The sequence below is a fragment of the Phacochoerus africanus genome, chromosome 2 (assembly GCF_016906955.1).
Source record: "Phacochoerus africanus isolate WHEZ1 chromosome 2, ROS_Pafr_v1, whole genome shotgun sequence".
Classification (NCBI taxonomy): domain Eukaryota; kingdom Metazoa; phylum Chordata; class Mammalia; order Artiodactyla; family Suidae; genus Phacochoerus; species Phacochoerus africanus.
The window spans coordinates 249,957,279-249,978,715 of record NC_062545.1 but is presented as its reverse complement, the minus strand read 5'-3'; the positions used below and the strand labels follow the sequence as shown (position 1 = coordinate 249,978,715).

At 41.2% G+C, this 21,437-nt stretch overlaps 1 pseudogene; it reads left to right on the top strand.

The window, feature by feature from the left end:
• Nucleotides 1–20,216: 20,216 nt before the first annotated feature.
• Nucleotides 20,217–20,372, top strand: LOC125121332 (60S ribosomal protein L39-like; annotated as a pseudogene).
• Nucleotides 20,373–21,437: the final 1,065 nt, after the last annotated feature.

Sequence of the window (21,437 nt, the reverse complement as noted above, 5' to 3'; positions counted from 1 at the left end):
CGGCAGTGACATATCCTTAACCCACTGAGCAAGGCCAGGGATGGAACCCGCGACCTCATGGATACTAGTCAGGTTTGTTACCACTGAGCCACAATAGGAACTCCATAATATATTAATTTTAAAAAATTCGTATCTATTTGTTTTACTATGTGAAAATTTCATACTGATATTCAAGGATACTTTACATAGTAAAGCTCTTTTAACCTTTTTAATAGGTTTTAAAACATCATTTATGCATGTATAACCGGATGGCTCATGTTTAACTTAATGAGGAAATTTTTGTTTTAAAATTTTAGAAAATAGGAATTTCCATTGTGGCTCAGTGGGTTACAAACCCAACTAAGATCCATGAGGATGCAGGTTCAATCACTAGTCTCTCTCAGTGAATTAATATCTGGCATTGCCACCAGCTGCAGTGTAGGTCACAGATGTGGCTCTGATCTGGCATTGCTGTGGCTGTGGCTGTGTCATAGGCCAGCAGCTGCAGCCCTGATTCGACCCCTAGCCTGGGAACTGCCATATGCTATGGGAAGTGGCCCTAGAAAAGGCAAAAAGACAAAACAAACAAACAAAAAAACCCAAAGTATTTTCTAATGGATTAAGTAAGATCCATGGCGGGGGTGGGGGGTGTGTGTAAAAGCCATAAGAATTTGGATTAATTCATATAAAAAAAAAAGCGGTTAAGAACTGTATGAATAATTATCCTAAATGCCTGAGTGATAACGGTTAAATGCAAATGCCCCCCCTTCCCTATGTACAGAGTTGAGAACACAGAAATTAAACACTAAAAGAGGAGGGGTTTAGCTCCAAGAACGAAGACTTACCTACTTGCAAAGATTATTAAGAATGCCCTAGTTTTGTATTCTTCTTTTATATATCTGTTGAAATAATGTAATTTTGTCTCTCAGATTGTTTTGGTGTGATTTTATAATAGCTCTAATGAATTTTATATGTTGAATACACTACTTTTGTTTTTTAAGTAAGAAAAGGGAATGTTTTAAGTAAAAGCAACTTAGAATGTTGAGTGACATGAAGCTCTCAAAATCCAAAAGTTTCAAGTGACATGGAACAGTGAATGATCACCCTTGGGTGGGGGGAGAATGCTGTGATTCAGGGAGGAAAGCTTCAAGGTGGGGGTTGGGGAGGATAGTGACTGGAAAATTCATTCGGTTGCTTTAAAAGATCAGCTTAACTCTGGCTCAAGATTCACATTTCCCACTTGTGTCTTGTCTTCAAAAATAAAAAAGAGGAAACCACCAGTGAAAACATGTGGTATTATAAATCATCTGAGCTGTTGTTAGAAAAATGAGTAAGGGTTCTAACCAGTTTGAAAAAGTCCTGACTAGCCCTTTTCACTCACCTTGAGAAGCACCATAAAAGTAAGAAAACAAAAGGAATTCTTTTTCTTTCCATGCACCAGTCATCAGCAGCATTCTCTTTGGGCTCCTGGCATCTGGGTTCAGTTGCTGGGTTACAGGCAAATATAATCAAAACAAACACTAAAAGGTACTCTTTTGGCTCTTAATGTGTTGGAAAGGTCTCGTCTGCCTTCCATCCTCTAGGCTAGCCATTTCTCCATGCAAGTGACTTTCCTATTTGCTGCTGTCTTTTCCCTTTCTTCCAGCCGGACAGCTCCTGAGGATAAACTTCTTGCAGATCTGAAGCCCTTAGTTAGGAGGCCATTAGACCTTTAGACCTTTTTTCCAACTTCCTGTTGCACAGCGCCAGGAATTCCAGTCCCTGACACCCTTCCCAGTCTTCTGGGAGCTGGTAGGCTGGAGAACCTCCTCCATGGTCACGTTAACCCTTTGCTCCCACTCTTTCCAGTTACCAAGGATAGATTTTCAAGGAAACCAATGGTATTTTCCACTCAGGACGGCAGTGCCAGATCCAGTGATGGACTTCCTGCTTCTTAGCACTTGTGATGTGTTATACTATATTTGAACTTGGACAGGAAAGCTACAAGCATGTTTAGAAGTTTGGGAAAGAAAATCTATGGCAAAAGTCAACTCGTTAGCTGGTTTGTCCAGAGTATTTTATTAATACTTTCAGTGGGGTGCCAAGCACTTGAATAGCATCAGGACATTTTAGCCTGCTCTGCAGAAGTTAAAGGCACTAGGATGGCTCGTCCTGGAGAAGAGTGAGAGGAAGCTGTTATAAATCTTCCGGTATTTAAAGAAATATTCAGAAGGTGGCAACCAATTGTACTTCATCACTGCTAAGGCTAGAATGTGAGAAGATAGACTTGAAACAGACATTCCATTTATTTAATTTCAGTGTACAGCAAGTTTTATTTACACCCTCAGAGAGGGCCGTCCTGGGTAGGGACTGGTCCTATTTATTTTTAGGGAAAAATTTCCCAACATATAAATTGATAAACACCTTAATGGATTCCCTAGAAATATGGCCACATTTCCTTTCTGAAAACCTAGACCAAAAAATTTTACCTTTTATCTGCCTGAAGTGGTTTGGTTTTATAAGTGTGATTATGAGTCTATATGTATTTATCTGAAGACAAGAGCTGGGCTGACTTCTGTTATAGGGAGCTTCTAACCATGTCTGATCTTTGAAAAGCAAATATTCACTATATTTCTGGAAAGGTCAAAAATAAGTGCTTTAAAATTTTTATTTTTTTCATTTTTTTTTAGAAGTAAATGTTCTTCTCCTAGTGTTTTGCTCAATCTGAGCCAAAGAAGGTGACTTTTTCAGGCTTACCCCAAATTTAAGTGTTAGAACCAAACATGTTTTGCAAGTATAGATTGTGTTTTATTAAAAGATTGAAAGATCCAGAAAGAATTTTACCCTAGTGACCTAAAAAATTACTACATCTTCTCAAAGCTGACATAGAGTGTTTTTTTTTTTTTTTCCATTCTTTTTCATCATCTTGGTGACTAGTCTTTGAGCTTCTGATAAGTTAGACTTTGGACTCAAGGTTTTATGTACATTTTTATCTCTTTTAATCCTTACCATTTTGTAAGGTGGATATTGTGATTTTTCTTTACCAGGTGATGAAACTGAGGCTCAGATAAATTCTGCTACAACATTTCTAACTCCAGTCATCAGACTCATAGGTAGTAGAACCAGAATTAAATTCCAAAGTTCTTTCTCCACAGCACTGGTGTATCAGGGTAACTCTGACTCAGCTGTTTTTCTTCTAAAAGATTAAACTAATTGTTAATAAAAACATCATTCATACATACTAACCTTCCTGAAATTGCTAAAACATAGATCACTCATGTCAGTTAACGTGCTTCAAAAATGGTTGAAAACTTTTTCTGCCTAAAAAAATACAAAAGGGTGTTCAGAGCAAACAACAGCAACAAAAACACATTCTAATTCCCCTACTACTCTTTTTCTTTTTCTTTTTTTTCGTTTTGCTGCTTAGGGCTGCAGCATATGGAAGTTGCCAGGCTGGGGGGTCGAGTCAGAGCTACAGCTACTGGCCTACATCACAGCCACAGCAATGCGGGATCTGAGCTAGATCTGCAAACTACACCACAGCTCACGGCAACGCCGGATCCTTAACCCACTGAGCAAGGCCAGGGATCAAACCCGCATCCTCATGGGTACTAGCTGTGTTTGCTACCACTGAGCCACGACGGAAACGCCTCTTTTTCTGAAATGATTTTTTGAGTGACTGTAAAGCTGTAAGACTGATTTCATTGGGGCTGTATTTCAGAACATCACTAGCATCAAATTATGGACATGTTTTTTAATGGCCTAGATTTTATGTTCAGCAATTTTATTCTATCTTACAACCTGAGTAAGGTGTGTCTATTACTCCCGACTTCTGGAATATTCCAAACTCCTTTGAGAGATGACTCTTCCACTTGGGCCTCTTCAGCTGGCACTTTCCCCTCTTTTCTCATTTCAAATTTACAGACTCACTGTTTAATAAGAGGGGCTGCGGGGCAGAGGAGGCAGTGTTAAAAAGTGCCAAAACTAAATATGATTTCAGGCAAGCCTCTGAAAATCTTTGTGCCTAGGCTTTTCACCTACCACCTGCAAGTTTTATTTAATTTAATTAATTTATTTATTTATTTATATTTTTTGTCTTTTTGCCATTTCTTGGGCCACTCCCGCGGCATATGGAGGTTCCCAGGCTAGGGGTCGAATCGGAGCTGTAGCCACCGGCCTATACCAGAGACACAGCAACACGGGACCTGAGCTGTGTCTGCAACCTACACCATAGCTCATGGCCATGCCGGATCCTCAACCCACTGAGCAAGGGCAGGGATCGAACCCGCAACCTCATGGTTCCTAGTCGGATTCGTTAACCACTGAGCCATGACAGGAACTCCCTGCAAGTTTTAGATTTATATAATAATAATAATAATAATAATAATATAATATATCTAATATAGATCATATATGTATTAGATATAACCACTGTAACTCCCAGCTGTTTGGACCTTTGTTATAAGAAAGTAAATGAACAGGTAGCAAGAAATCCCTGTTAAGGGTCTAAGTATTGCTGTTTGCATTTCACATGTGAAGTGGGAGATAGCTTACCCTAAATCCAGAAATGTGTCATAATGAATTGATTTATTATCTTCTTCCTTCCATTAAAAATAGGAGCCCTTCAAGGGAGGAGAATACCTTTGTCCTGTTGAATTTTCTCTGACATGAACTTCTATCAAAACCCAACTCATTACTTTTCTAAGATCTGCTCTTTCTTTTTTTCTTTTAGGGCTGCACCCACGGCATACGGAAGTTCCCAGGCTAGGGGTCTAACCAGAGCTACAGCTGCCAGCCTACGTCACTGCCATAGCAACGCCAGATCCGAGCCTCATCTGAGACCTACACCACAGCTCACGGCAACGCTGGATCCTTAACTCACTGAGTGAGGCCAGGGATTGAACCCAAAATCTCATGGTTCTTAGTCAGATTCATTTGTGTCGAGCCACAACGGGAACTCCTCTAAGATCTGCTCTTTCCTCTTCCCATATTTCTATCCTCATTAATGTCAAAATACACTCAGTTTCAATCCTAATCTTCCAAATTGAAAATCTTGGCGCTCTTCTCTGCCAAATCTACTCCCCACCAAACCACTGCCCACTTGCTCTTTCTCTCTCTGTCTCTTTCTGTCACTCCTCCCCTCCCCAGTCCAACGGTGTTTCAAATCCAGCTGATTCTATCCCAGAGATGTTTACCGGAAATACCTTCCACTGGTCATCCCACAGCCTCTGTTCCTGGGTAAGGCCTGAGTCATCTCTTACTAGGACATTTGAATCCTTCTCTGTCAGGGTGGTTGAAAACACAAGATCCATCCACAGTCACTGCCAATGAATTAAGTGTCCAAAGAAAGGTTATACCAACAGCAGCCTGCTGGTTTACTATATTTTTCTGTTGGCTGGGGCTTTTGTTCCAAATTCCTCTGCTAGGAATGAGGTTGGATGACATGCCAGCTGGCAGGGTTTCTTGTGTCTGGGTTGCATGCTCATCTGCTCAGGCTCCTTTCTTCTGGCCTAACCTTGGTCTTCTGTGGGTGGAGTAAATTGGCCGAAGGTGAGGACAAGGCCCACGCCTTCTTATCTCACTGGCTTTATGGGAAGTGCTTTATAGACAGGAGTTCCAAGGAAGCTGGGGAGGCCAAAAGAGCAAGATGTCCCCCCAGATATTTCTCAACCTGGGGTCAAAAGCTGTGTCCTCTTTGCTCCGTCTCCAGATATCTCCAGCTCCTTTTATTATGGCCCAGGGATGGGTTCTTGGTCTTAAGCCATTATTGGAGCTTGGTCTACTACCCAGGAGTGAGGCTTGGGAGAGGAGAGTGAGACTCCCAGGCTAGTGTTGTCACTTTATAAGTCATGAAATCTTTTTTGTGGGTTGCGACCAGTATCTAAAAAAATAAAGTGTAACATTATGGAGTGAGAAAGGAAGAGGCCCCAACAGAATAGAAAGTAGTAGATTTCACAAGATAAGGATATGACTTTTTCATCAAACTTTTGTTTTGGTCATATTCAAGGATAAGTGTGTGTGTGTGTGTGTGTGTGTGTGTATGAGTATGAGTGTGAGTGTGCCAGGTCACGGTATGGAATTCTTAGTGTGTGATCCGTGGTCTAAAAATTTGGGAAGCCACTGCTATATTAAAATAGATAATTGGAGTTCCCGTCGTGGCGCAGTGGTTAACGAATCCAACTAGGAACCATGAGGTTGCGGGTTCGGTCCCTGCCCTTGCTCAGTGGGTTAACGATCCAGCATTCCCGTGAGCTGTGGTGTAGGTTGCAGATGCGGCTCGGATTCCACATTGCTGTGGCTCTGGCCACAGACTACAGCTCCGATTAGACCCCTAGCCTGGGAACCTCCATATGCCATGGGAGCGGCCCAAGAAATGGCCAAAAGACAAAAAAAAAAAAAAAAAAGATTATCTCTGCTTCTGGTTTTCCACCTTTAATCCATCCTCCGTCCCCTAATTTGCCTTATTTAAATAGCCTTCCTACAGGAGTTCCTGCTGTGGCTCAGCAGATTAAGCACCTGCCATAGTGACCACGAGGATGTGGGTTTAACCCCTGGCCTTGCTCAGTGGGTTCAGAATCCGACATCACCACAAGCTGCACTGTAGCTCGCAGATGCTGCTCGGATCCATTGTTGCTGTGGCTGTGTTTGACCCCCGGCCTGAGAACTTTGATATGCTGCAGGTGTGGGTTTAAAAAGAAAAAAAATTTAATAAAATATTAAAATGCAAATAGCCTTCCTACAAACCAGTGTATTCACACAATCACTCTATTTAAGGAATTTCACCACTTACTAGACTAATTCATAATGAGCATGGCAGTCAAGTCTCCAGTAATCCAATTCCAACTACTTTTTGAGTCTCACTTACTGTATACGCCTTCTTATTTGTCTACTCTATCTTTTCCAAAAGTACCTTTCACATTTGTCTTTTTGTCTTCACTCACATTATTCTTTGGTCTAAAATGTCTTTTTTTACTTCTCTGCTTGTCTAAATACAACTCATTAAAAAATTGTTTTTAAGAGTTCCCTTGTGGTGCAGCAGATTAATAATCCAGAGTTGTTACTGCTGTGGCTTGAATCACTGCTGTGGCTCAGATTCAGTCTCTGGCCTGGGAACTTCCATGTGCCATAGAGTGGCCAAAAAAAAAGATTGTTTTGGAGTTCCCATTGTGGTGCAGTGGAAAGGAATCTGACAAGTATCCATGAGGATTCGGGTTTGATCCCTGCCCTGGCTCAGTGGGTCTGGGATCTGGCATTGCCGTGAGCTGTGGCATAGGTCACAGAGGAGGCTTGGATCCCAAGTTGCTGTGGCTGTGGTGTAGGCCAGCAGCTGTAGCAGAATTGACCTGTAGCCTGGGACCTTCCATATTCTGCTAGTGTGGCCTGAAAAGCAAAAAAAAAAAAAAAAAATCGTTTCAAAATAACTATTTTTCTGATTAAAAATTTGGACTATTACAGAAGTTAGTATGAAATCAATTCTGTAATCCTGAAATAGATTATATATTTATATATCTTCTAGTCTTTACTTAAAAGCTCATACATACATTTTACATGTATGTACATACAAATTTAGAATCCTGTGGGTTTTTTTTTTTCTTTTGTCTTTTTAGGGTTGCACCTATGGCACATGGAAGTTCCCAGCCTAGGGCTTGAATTGGAGCTGTAGCCGCTGGCCTATACCACAGCCACAGCAATGCCAGATCCGAGCCACATCTGTGACCTACACCACAGCTCATGGAAACGCTGGATCCTTAACCCAGTGAGCAAGGCCAGGGATCAAACATGCGTTCTCATGGATACTAGTCAGATTCGTTTCCACTGAGCCATGAGGAGGGTACTCCTAGAATCCTTTTTTACTTAACATGTATGGAAAAATTTCCAATGTCATTAAATATTCTTCTGAAATATACTTAGTGGATGCTTCATATTTTATTATATAGATACTATTGAACATTTAAGTGGTTTCTAATATTTTTATGAATAATACCTTGATGTAGGTCTTTATGTGTCTCTGATTTTTTTTCCCCCTTTGAATAGAATATTAGATTTGGATTTACTGGGTAAAATTGTATTTATACTTTTAAGGATCTTGATACACATTGCTTGAGTTCTCAAAAAAACTATACACACACTACCCCTATTTGTGCCATTACTGGATATTATCATTTATGAAATGTGTGCCAATCTTATAGATAAAAAATAATTTTGCATAACTTTCATGTGAGATATATATATACATATTGTATATATATATATATGTATATAAATCTAATGGTCTTTTTAGGCCTGCACCTGCTGCATATGGAGTTTCCCAAGGTAGAGTTCTGATTGGAGTTGTAGCCTCTGGCCTACGCCACAGCCACAGCAAAGCCATTTCCGAGCTGCCTCTGTGAGCTACACCGCAGCTCACAGCAACGCCAGATCCTTAACCCACTGAGTGAGGCCAGGAATCGAAACTGCATCCTCATGGATGCTGGTCAGATTCATTCCTGCTGAGCTACGACTGGAATTCCTCATGTGTATTTTTGAGGATTGGTGAGGTCAATCTTTTTTTTTTTTTTTTAATATTTATTGGTCATTTACATTGCATTTTGGAGGAAATTGCTTGTCTCTGGCCTCTGTCCATTTTTTTTTTCTCTTAGGGAGGTTATTTTTTTGTGTGTTTCTTCCTTATTATAAATCCTGCTTATTCTTCAGATCTCAATTTAAAACACACTTTCTCGGAGTTCCTGTCATGGCTCAGTGGTTAACGAATTCGACTAGGAACCATGAGGTTGCAGGTTTGATCCCTGGCCTTGCTTAGTGAGTTAAGGATCTGGCGTTGCCAGTGAGCTGTTGTGTAGGTTGCAGAGGAGCCTTGGATCTGGCGTTGCTGTGGCTCTGGCGTAGGCCGGGGGCTACAGCTCCAATTCCATTCCTAGCCTGGGAACCTCCAAATGCCTCGGGAGCGGCCCTAGAAATCGAAAAGAGACCAAAAAAAAAAAAAAAAAAAACCCAAAAAAACAAACAAACAAAAAAACCCGCACTTTGTCCATGGAACTTTCCTCTCCTTTCTTACTTTGAACCTTTGTTTTCCCGTAGCACATTATAGGTACCTCTGTTGAGTGATCAGTTTGCTCTGCCATGTTGGCTGCTGTCGTCCTTCACTTAGTTACAAAATATATGGGGATAGAAACCTTTTCTTACTTCTTTCTGTATCTCTCTCCAGTAAAAGGTGCAGATCAGATGTTCAGTATACTGTTGATGTTCTCTGCCAAGCTAGAGAGCAGAGCTGCCTCTTTTCAATGTGAAATTTGATAGGTTATTTTTTCAGGATGCTTTTAGAATATTCTTTTCACATATATTTGGGAAGATTCAATGAGTACAGATGCCATCTTGGGGTGCTGGGGAGACGGAGAGAGCAGGGCCCTTTCTGAAGTTCCATTTAAAATGATTTCACCAGCATTAGAGCTTTTGCACTCTGGGTGGTGTGACTTTCCTGTTTCCTTCCTTCCTTCCTTCCTTCCTTCCTTCCTTCCTTCCTTCCTTCCTTCCTTCCTTCCTTCCTTCCTTCCTTTGCTTTTTGGGAAGTTCCCAAGCTAGGGGTCTAATCGGAGGTGCAGCTGCCAGCCTATGCCACAGACACGCAGGATCTGAGTCTCCTCTGTGACCAACCCACAGCTCACAGCAATGCCGGATCCTTAACCCACTGAGTGAGGCCAGGGATTGAACCTGCATCCTCATGGATACTAGTTGGATTCGTTACTGCTGAGGTACAATGGGAACTCTCTGAAGTTCTTCTCCCCCCACCCCCTTCCCTTGATATCATGCTTTTCTGCCTTAATGTTCTCACAGGCCACTTGCGATCATTTAAATTACTTTTGTAAATTGGTCAGAGGTTAGAGTCATAGTATGTAATTGCTGAATTGAATCCCAGGGCTCGCCTTGTCCCACCCCTTAGACCCTCTGCCAGCTTGTCCTCCAGAGACTCTTCCCCTACCTGAGATGACATTGACCTTCAAGCAGAGTAAAGCTGGGGCTCAGTGTAAAGGGGCAGTTCTCTCTTCCCACACTTCATCCCGAGGGACCACCCCTCTGAGCATCTTTCCGGAAGCAGAGGATGCATTTGATCCATCAATAAACCAGGGCTAGTGGCAGGGGCCACTCCAGAGTTTCCCAGGCTAAGTGTCCTGTCTGCCTCCTTTCCAGAAGGGACATAACTGCTGCACACCGGTGTCTTCTTCTGCTTCTGGTTGTTCCAATTTGCATCCCCTCCCACCCCACCCCCCTTTTTTTCTATTTTAAGGCTGTACTTGCAGCATATGGAAGTTCCTGGGCTGGGAGTCGAATCACAGTTGCAGCCACGACAACGCTGGATCCTTAACCCAATGAGTGAGGCCAAGGATTAAACCTACAACTTCATGGATACTATACCAGGTTCTTCACCCACTGAGCCACAATGGGAACTCCGTTTGCATCCTTTTAACATGTTCTCTGAAGGAATCTGATCTTTACTGAGCCTCTCACATGTCTCACTGTACTAGGAACTTTGCAGACATCCTATCATGATTTCCTCCAATTGTCCCCATTTTGCATTTGAAGAGTTGAGGCTTAGAGTTCCCTCTGGCTCAGTGGGTTAAGGATCCAGTGTTGCCACTGCAGTGGCTCAGGTTCACTCCTTGGCCCAGGAACTTCCACATGCTGGGGGTGGGGGGAAAAAAAAGAGTTGAGGCTTGCATGGTCAAACTGGGAAGTTCACACAGCTGGTAAAGTAGTGGGGTGAGGAGGACTTGAGTGCAGGCTGGCCTCACCCAGTGCTTTCACTACGTGGGGTTTCACCCCAAAGAAGAGTGCTTTGGATTACTGAAACCATATGTGCATCTCTGGGAGACTCTCCCCCATTGGGTAATGCCAACACTGAATTTAGGAGGTGGGAGGGAGAAGGCTTTTTTTAAAGATACATTTGTTTTGAACGTTAATTATAGGTGTTTGGAATAAAGTCTGAATTAGTGTTTATAGAAGGATGGTATGAAAAATGAGAAACATAGAAGGTGATCAAAACGACTTATCAAATGAAAGAGAATTATATGCTTATTTTAATCAAGAGTGTGTTTAATTTAATGAGAAAGTAAGACTTAGGACCCACAAGACCAGGAGACATTCTGAAGAGTAGCTGTAACCACAGACCTTAGAGTGACTCAGAACGGGATTTAGATCCTAGATTTGCCACGCATATGGCTTGTTTCTTATGAGTACCTAAGTTTACTCAAGTCTGTAAAGATAAGTAATAATAATACCTATCACTCAGGCATTTAATGAGATAATAGAGTCATTCATCGTCTATTCACTCCTTCAACAAAAGTACTTTTTGAATATTTGCATGACAGTGGAAGTTTAGCCATCAACAAAACATATGCGTGGTTCCTGCCCTAAGAGAATTGACTGTCTAGATGTTTTTTTTTTTTTTGTCTTTTTTTGCTATTTCTTTGGGCCGCTCCTGTGGCAAATGGAGGTTCCCAGGCTAGGGGTGGAATTGGAGCTGTAACCCCCTGCCAGAGCCACAGCAATGTGGGATCCGAGCTGGGTCTGCAACCTACACCACAGCTCACGGCAACGCTGGATCATTAACCCACTGAGCAAGGGCAGGGACCGAACCCGCAACCTCATGGTTCCTAGTCGGATTCGTTAACCACTGCGCCACGATGGGAACTCCTACTGTCTAGCTGCTGTTAAATGTAGAGTATTTGTCATGGTACTAAGCACATGCTAAGCACTAATAAATGGTAGATGTTACTATTACTATATTATTATTATTCTGAGCGTGCATTTCAACAACAACCTCCTATGATTTTGACATATCTTACATTTGATAATAGGTGCGAGACCTAGTTAACATTTTCTTGCATTGGCATTTCTAATTAAAGGATAGTGTTGTAAGGTAACAAGCAATTATTGCTAACAAAGAAAGTACTGTATAATCAGAGCCTTGCTTCAAGAATGAAGGATTTCTTCTCTGTTCCTTACTTGACTGTTACTCTGTCTTCAGCCACATGAAACACTCAGAACAGTGTCTGGCACAATGAATAACTACTAGTTGAAAAAAGAATGTACGAATGAATGAGGGCTGTACAAACTCTAAACACAGCATCTGGCTGGTACCTACAGAAGAAGATGCTATCTGGTTATTAATTGTACAAGAAGAGTCTCCACATAATACGGCCCTAGGATTTTTTGTAAGCTCAAAGCATCTTGGGGGAAAATCTAAGGTTGGAGACTCTAAGCAAGAAATTTGTTTTCTGGAGCTCTTGTGGCCCAGTGGAAACGAATCTGACTAGCATCCAAAAGGACGAAGTTTCAATCCCTGGTCTTGCTCACTAGGTTGAGGATCTGGCGTTGCCATGACCTATGGTGGAGTTGCAGATGTGGCTCAGATCCTTCGTGGCTGTGGCTGTGGTGTAGGCTGGCAGCTACAGCTCCAATTTGACCCCTAGCCTGGGAACCTCCATATGCTATGGGTGTGGCCCTAAAAAAAAAAAAGAAATTTGTTCTTTTTATTGAAATATAGTCCATTTAAAATGTGTTAATTTCTGCTGTACAGCAAAGTGATTCATATATATGTGTATATAGACATATGTGTGTGTGTGTATATATATATATAAAGTTATTTATTCATTATTATTATTTTTTGTCTTTTCTAGGACCTCACCTGTGGCATATGGAGGTTCCCAGGCTAGGAGTCTAATCAGAGCTGTAGCCGCCAGCCTGCACCACAGCCACAGCAATGCCAGATCCGAGCCTCGTCTCTGACCTACACCACAGCTCACGGCAACACTGGATCCTTAACCCACTGAGCAAGGCCAGGGATCGAATCTGCAACCTCATGGTTCCTAGTCAGATTCGTTAACCACTGAGCCACAACAGAAACTCTGATATATGTTCTTTCTAAAAATATTCTTTCCCATTATGGTTTATCATAGGATATTGAATATAGTTCCTTGTGCTATACTGTAGGACCTTTTGTTTTATCCATTCTGTATGTAATAGCTTACATCTGCTAACCCCAAACTCCCAATCTATTCTTCCTCTAACCCTCTCTCCCTTGGCAACTGCAAATCTGTTCTTTATGTCCATGAATTTATTTCTGTTTCATAGGTTCATTTATGTTATATTTTAGATTCCACATATAAGTGCTATCATATGGTGCCTGTCTTTCTGACTTAACTATGCTGGGTATGATAATCTCTAGGTCCATACGTTTTGCTGCAAGTGACATTATTTCACTCCTTTTTATGGCTGAGTAGTATTCCATTTTAATTTATGTACCATGTTTTCTTTACCATTCATCTGTCAATGGACATTTAGGGTGTTTCCATGTCTTGGCTACTGTGAATAGTGCTGCTATAAACATAGGGGTGCATATATCTTTTTGAATTGATTTTGTCTGGATATATGTGCAGGAGTAGGCTGCTGGATCATATGGTAGTTCTAGTTTCAGTTTTTTGAGGACCCTCCATACTATTTTCCACAGTGGCTGCACCAACTTACATTCGCACTAACAGTGTAGGAGGATTCCCTTTTCTCCACATCCTCTCCAGCATTTGTTATTTGTAGACTTTTTAATGATGGCCATTCTAACTGATATGAGATGGGACCTCATTGCAGTTTTGATTTGCATTTCTCTGATAATTAGTGTTGATGAGCATCTTCTCATGCGCCTGTTGGCCATCTGTATTTCTTCTTTGGAGAAATTTCTGTTCAGGCCTGCCCATTTTTCAACTGAGTTGTTTATTTTTTTGTTGTTGAGTTGTATGAGCTGTTTGTATATTTTGGAAATTAAGCCTTTGTTGGTCACATCATTTTCAAAGAAAGTTACTTTTAATGTCCCTGGACTATAATGGGAGAAGGAAAATTGGAAAGGCTGAAAATGCAAAAATCATCTTCTACACTGAAGGATTCTCATCTGAGGGAGTTAAATGCTGACCCAGTTTTTAGGTATTTTTCCATGCACCCATATATTCTACAGCGAGTGTCTTTATTTTTTTATTTTTTAATTTTTTTTGTCTTTTTGCCATTTCTTTGTGCCGCTCCCACGGCGTATGGAGGTTCCCAGGCTAGGGGTCGAATCGGAGCTGTAGCCACCTGCCTACACCAGAGCCACAGCAACGCAGGATCTGAGCCGTGTCTGCGACCTACACCACAGCTCACGGCAACGCCAGATCCTTAACCCACTGAGCAAGGGCAGGGACCGAACCTGCAACCTCATGGTTCCTAGTCAGATTCGTTAACCACTGCGCCACAATGGGAACTCCTAGCGAGTGTCTTTAAATGTAATAGTTTGAGTTAGTATTTTATAATAAGTTACCACATTTTGAGATTCATATCAAATTTAATGTCTTATTCAATGGAAATAACTTTTACATGCACTTAGAGTATATCCTTGAAAGTGTTTATTAATAGAAAGAATATGTGACATAGAACTTTGAAAGGGTTTCTTCCATATCAAATTCACATCCATAAAGATAAATTTGTTTCTTTGGGTCAGATTCCATTTCAACACATATCTGTTTGCAAAAGATAAGAAAGCTCCAGGTAATAATCTATTCATTTGATATCATAAGATCTGTTCATTTAATATTATATTTACTCTATTCATTAATATCATAAAAAGTAGTATGAAAAATACTTTTATTGAATTTAAGATCATGGAATTTGACCCATATGTTATTTAACTGTGATTTAATGGGCATAATTTCTAGACCATCTGGAAAAATCTTCTGTTCCTAATAACCTTTGCAAGAGCATTAGTGGTTATTTAGTTTCAATATTTTTACACTGTAATTCAAACTCATTACCACCATAAGAAAATTAATGAGCAGATTTCTACCTTTAAAAGCCATAATCTTAATAATTTTAATAGGTAGGACAAGTGATGTTGATAATCAAATCTGAAGGAAGTTACAGCTTTCCCTCCCCATCAGGCCACTTTTCCCCAACATACACTATCATTTTTGATAAACATTGCAAATTACAAGTATAATATTCCTTTATTGAAATATTCAGGGAATTAATATTTGACCCATAAATTCCACACTACATCAGCTATGGTTTTTTTCCCTTCTCAAAGAAATATGCTTTCATTCTCTACATTGAATATAAAACAGAGAACCAGTGCATCAGGGATGAACGTTACCATTCAAAATCTATCCATGCACAAATGCTCATGTATCTGGAGCTATAATTGTATGCGTGTGTGCATGACGCTTGCACACAGTGTGTAAAAACACTGTTATGGTGGGTGATCATTAAGAAAGCAGGAATCCGTCAGCACGAGTTTAAACCAGACATTGTGTGGGTAGGTAATATAGAAGCGTCTTTCTGCAGACCTCCTAAGTTGGCTGTAGCGTCCCAATTCTGAGCTAAAACCTTCATTGCTATTCCAGTCATAGAATTCAAAGATGGAAAACACCTATTAGGTTACTTGGTTTATCCCCCTCGGGCCAGCAGGGAAGATTACTCTGATCGCATATTTTATTCCTTCCTCTCCTCCTTCAGCATTTGGTCCACTCTCTCTCCAAAATGTCTGTGCTGACAGACATTCAGCTTGTTTCCTTGGGTGAGTATATTCTCCTGGATTTCCTTACATTTCTTCAACACTTAGAACACATTTTCTGCTTTGCAAATCTGGTTGTGTACTTATCACCAGATCCAGGCAAATGCTTTTTCCCTCTTCACAGCATCAGTCATCTGCTCATGGATCATAGCCTCCAAAGCCATGTGGGGGTAATAACAACAATAGCTGTGATGCATTTTTGTGTATGCTTCTATGCATATATGTATGTATGTACCTCATCGGCTACCAATTTCTTTCTCAGATTGCTCATCAACAGAGGCTGAGGAAAAGACAAGCAGATCATCTGAGTTATGTAAAACTCTGCATGCTGAATGAGCCACAAAATAGGATTGCTCCAAATCTCATTATTGGAGCAAATAGGGTGTGCAGAGAGACCTTGATTCAGTTCAACTGAAGATAGCTGGACCTTGAGAGCATGTCTAAGTTGCTGGTACTTCTCAAGCCCAGGATTCCAATTGGATACACCAAAAGGAATGGGATGGAATTTAAGATTCATTAGGAATTTCTCTAAGCACTTCATGCATTTAAGTGCTTAAACCTTTTAACAGTTTTTTTTTTTTTTTTGGAATAGCTTCTAAATAACTCTCATTTGTCTGAGGAACCTGAGCTACAGGTTTACTTGCCCCCCATCCTAAGACTGGTCAAGGATGGATGGAGCTGGGTAGGAATTCAGTAGTCTCCTTCCCAAGTCCGTATCCAGAACCACTACACTAATTCGAGTGAGGGAGAGAAATGAGCGAACGTGTCCTTTAAAGTCAGATGGACTCTGTTTGGAGTATTGCTTCTATCACACGTTTTGTGAATTTTGCAACTTGGTTGTCCTTATCAGTTCCTTTGTCCTTTGTCTGGATAGTAGGATTAATAGCTTTTTCCTCTTAGGATTTTATGAGATTAAATAAAAAAAATGCCCTTGATAACGATTTCTGGCCTATGAATGACATCACACAAAGGTGCGTTTCCTTCTTTTGAAGTTCTCACTAATGTCTTGGAGGAAGGCTGGCCATCTTACCTTTTCAGCCTCTCATCTATCATTCTCTAAGAGGGAGTTCTTTTCTCAGTGATTGGTCTTTGTTCTCCACGTAAAAGCAGAGGTTTCTGCTCAAGAGTGTCAGATTTTGTGGTATGAAGGAATGTCCTTGTGGAATCACTTTGAGACACCGTCTGACCAGTGCTTCCTTTTCTTTTCTTTTCTTTAATTTTCTTTTCTTTTTTTTTGCCTTTTTAGGGCTGTGTCACAGCATATGGAGGTTGCCAGGCTAGGGGTTGAATTGGAGCTGCAGCTGCTGGCCTATACCACAGCCACAGCAACTTGGGATCTGAGCCGCATCTTCAGCTTACACCACAGCTCATGGCAATGCTGGGTCATTAACCCACCAAGCAAGGCAAGGGATTGAACCTATGTCCTCATCGATGCTGGTCAGATTTGTTTCCGCTGAGCCACTGTGGGAACTCCAGTGCTTCCATTTCATACTCCATGTTTAGTTGGTAGACATTGCATGGAGACAGCCCCTGACTTAAAAATAGATTATTCTCAAAAGGTTTGTGAGGATTTGGAAGTCGAAGCATATTATGAAAAATTATGTTACATCGTTTAGAAGATAGGTAATTAGGCTAATTCACACCATCTTTTTTTAACCCAGAAGTTGTCTAAGTTATAATAATAGCTGATAGCAAAGACAGTAAATAATTTGCTTGCCCTAGCTAAATTCTCCTCCTGGCTTAACTTTCTCCACTTAAGCCCTGGAAGAGCCAGAATTGAGAGCTCCAAGTTCTACTGACCTCAGATAAGTAGGGGAGTTCAAAAACTTAGGAATCTATCTGCTGGCTAGTGTTCAGTCAGATGCTCTCCTTAAGTTTTGAAATGAGTCCCCAAAGCTGTGGCCTAATTGTGTTGGACACTGAAATGGTATACTCACGACGAGTGAGAGACAGAATCCAGGCTATGGTTGTTATGGATGGAGCAAGAATGACCATGGGAGTGTGGAAAGAGGAGAGTGAAGTAGATGCACACCAGAGAAAGAAACCGTGTGGCCCCGAGAATGAGGTGGAATGAGGTGCCTGATGACGTTCTAGATAGTGTGATGTCTGACTGTTATGTTCTAAAGTTTGATCCTATCCCATGGTATCCTCTGGTTTATTTCAATAAATCCTTGTCTACTTTGACTCACTTGAATGGGTTTCTGTTGTAAGTCTCAAAATGATTCCTGACACAGCTGAAGTACTTAGAACAGAGCCTTCTGAACTCTACCTTTTGCCTGTCTGGATGGTTGTTTGGGTATGGCTGGGTTCTGATATCTGGATCTGCTGCTATTAAGGGAGGGCACTGGGTTGGGAGAGGAGAACAAATGGGAGCCCTGGCCTGACAATAGTCTATTTTTGTTAACTCTCAATCCAGAAGACATTACTGTCATTGCCTTAGGGTCTTCCCTGCCATACACAATCCACTGCTCTCCTGGTTCACATTGTTCCTATCTTGAATGCCCTTTTGTTCCTGTCTACTTATACAATGTTTATTTCACCTTCATTGCAACTCAAGATGAGTCACGCAGAGTTACAGAGTTTTATGGCAGGATGAGGTACAAAGCCATCTAGTTCAAAGCCTCAACCAGGTTGCCCAAGGTCACTCAACTAGAAAGTAGTGCTGCCAGGACTTGAACTTAGGTTTTGACTTCAGTATGTTTTCCGCTAGATGGCTCTGCCTATAGCCCACAGCGTCATATCTTCCTTTAGTAGATCAGGGTGGTCACTTCACCATGTAGTATTTATATATTCCCTGGACTTACATATCTGGCTCTTGTCCTATTCATGTTTATTTTATTTTTATTTTTTGGCTGTGCCTGTGGCATGCAGAATTTCCTACACCACAGCAGAAACCCGAGCTACAGCAGTGACAAGCCCAGATCCTTAACTCACTGAGCCACCAGGGAACTCCCTGTTCATGTTTATCTTAACAGGCTACAAGCTTGTTGAGAGCAGAAAGAGGAAACTTTCTTTTAGTTTGTCACTCTTTCTAGCACCTTGCACAAAGCTTCACTTGTATGTGATCAGTGCATTTCTGCATATTCCTTAAGTGATGGAAAACATGGAGAGCTGATACCTGAGAGTCAAAGCTGAAGTCTACAAGAGATGAAGGACCTTCCCAACACAGGCAAATCCTATGAAAATAGTTTGACTTTATAACCACTGGTGGGAGCGAATTTTAGCTGTGAAGTACAAGGATTTACGTTTTAACTCATTATGAATGGAAGCCAGATCCTAAGGCTAGAAGCTTTATTAACCACAGAAATGATGTCTAGTGTTGCCACAGGCATGGAGGTGGGGAATATGTAGCAGTCCTTTCCATCTAGGCACCTGGTTGGGGCCATGGTATTTCCAGATGAGGTGGCCAAGTTGATTCAAGGATTAACTTGTTTATTTCAAGTGGTGATTATGTGCTTTTCAACACATCATCTTGGATGATCCTTTTCTAAGGTTTTATCCTTCATAGGAAGCATGGACGAGAAGGCAAGTTAGCCTTTTCTCTTTTCAGATCCTAAGAGTGTCCTCCTGGTCTCTGACTTCCCTGCTGACCACTATCTTAGTGCTGACAACCATCTTCGTGATTCTAGAGCTCATCATTCACACTCGAATCTTTTTTTTTTTTGGCCATGCACATGGCATCCTGAAATTCCTGGGCTGGAGATTGAACCTATGCCACAGCAGTGATAATGCCTCATCCTTAACCTGGTAGGCCACCAGGGAACACCCAACATTTGTATCTTAACATATGCTGATCATATGCTTTTGGTAATGTAGACATAATATTCAGATTAGGTGATGGAGACCAAGTGGTAGCAATGCCTTTTGGGTCTTAGATTTTTGAATTAGGTCTATCCTTGCTGGACCACAAAGCTGTGACTTCCTATGAAAAGATACCTCAGGAGTTCCCTTGTGGTGAAGCAGGTTAAGAATCTGGCATTGTCACTGTAGCATCTTTGTGTGAGTTACTGCTATTGGTGCAGGTTCAATCCCTGGCCCAGGAAATTCCATATGCTTTGGGAGTGGCCAAAAAATAACATGTCAAAGTGACATCTGGTTCAGTTGGGATTTCTGGGTTTGAGAAGGATCAACCACTTAAATATGCTCTCAAAATTCAGATATCTTTAGTTGAATTGGGTCAACATCTCCTTGCTACATTCTGTTCACTCCAATATTGAGATTTAGAGAAATCCTAGAAATCCTGTTTTGTGGCTTGTTTAGCCTGAAGAGGCTTACATAATTCAGATAATCTGCTTGTCTTCTCTTTCATCTCTGTGGATGAGCACTCTGAGAAGAAATTGGTGGCCCATGAAGTATATATACACATACATTTACACATAGAAACAAAAGATGAGGAGTGCCCTGGTAGTCTCGTGGTTATGACTTGATGCTTTCATGCCTGTGGCCCAAGTTCAATTCCTGGGAACAGAGATCCCACATCAAGCTAGTGCATGCCATGACTAAATAAAAAAAAAAAAAAAAAGAAGACACATTAAAATATTAACAGGTGATTGGATTGAAGAATGCTTTTCTTCCTCAAATTTTATAAAAGAGTATAAATTACTTTAGAATCAAGAAAGCAGCTCTCTTCTCTTCTCCGCCATCCTATGTGCGGTTGAATTAGTTCCTCACCATGTCTTCTCACAAGACTTTCAGAATGAAGTGATTCCTGGCCAAGAAGCAAAAGCAGAATTGTCCCATCCCCCAATGGATTCGAACGAAAACTGGTAGGGAAATCAGGTACAACTAGAAGAGAAGACATTGGAGAAGAACCAAGCTGGGTCTATAAGGAGCCTCTGCACATGAGGTGGCACATGTAATGATGCTGTGTGATGGTCACTTACTTGCATCTTACTGTATCACACTGAAAATAGCACAGCCACAGTTGGATATATCAGGAAATGGCTCCCCTTTATGTTGGTGTTTCTGCATAGGGCTTTGCCTCAGTAATAAATATGTGAAGCCCTATAAATAAATAAAGAAAGAAAGAAAGAAAGAAAGAAAGAAAGCAATACTCTTAAATATAAAATGGCCAATTTTGAAATCTCACTCTTTCCACCTTAGCTATACTCACAATGTTTTCTTTTTCTTTCTTTCTCTCTCTCTCTCTTTCTCTTTCTTTTTCTTTCTTCCTTCCTTCCTTCCGTCCTTCCTTCCTTCCTTTCTTTTTTTCTTTCTTTTTTTTTTTTAATTAGGAGAGCACAATTTTGGAGAACTTAAACAGAAAGAAAAAAAATGTACTATCTTTGCAGTTTCTTTTTTTCTTCTTCTTTTTTTTTTTGTCTTTTTGCTATTTCTTTGGGCCGCTCCCGTGGCATATGGAGGTTCCCAGGCTAGGGGTCGAATTGGAGCTGTAGCCCCCAGCCTACACCAGAGCCACAGCAACGCAGGATCCGAGCCGCGTCTGCAACCTACACCACAGCTCACGGCAACGCCGGATCGTCAACCCACTGAGCAAGGGCAGGGATCGAACCCGCAACCTCATGGTTCCTAGTCGGATTCGTTAACCACTGCACCTCTACGGGAACTCCTGCAGTTTCTTGATTTATTCAGTAATTGTCCTGTGCTCATTGGCATCAATGTAAATATGCATGTTAATTTCCCCATCACCATTCATTTACTGGAGATGCTCAAGGGATGATGCTCTTGGTTTTGCTCAAAGGGAGATGGAGAGAGCATTTTAATTAAAGTTTAAGCTTGGGAGTTCCCTCGTGGTGTTGTGGTTGGGACTCAGACCTTTCACCTCTGTGGCCTGGGTTCAATCCCTGGTCAGGGAACTGAGATCCCATATCAAGCCAGTGCACGCAGCTGCAGGAAAAAAATTTTCAACTGAGTATTTGCTGTGTGACAATCT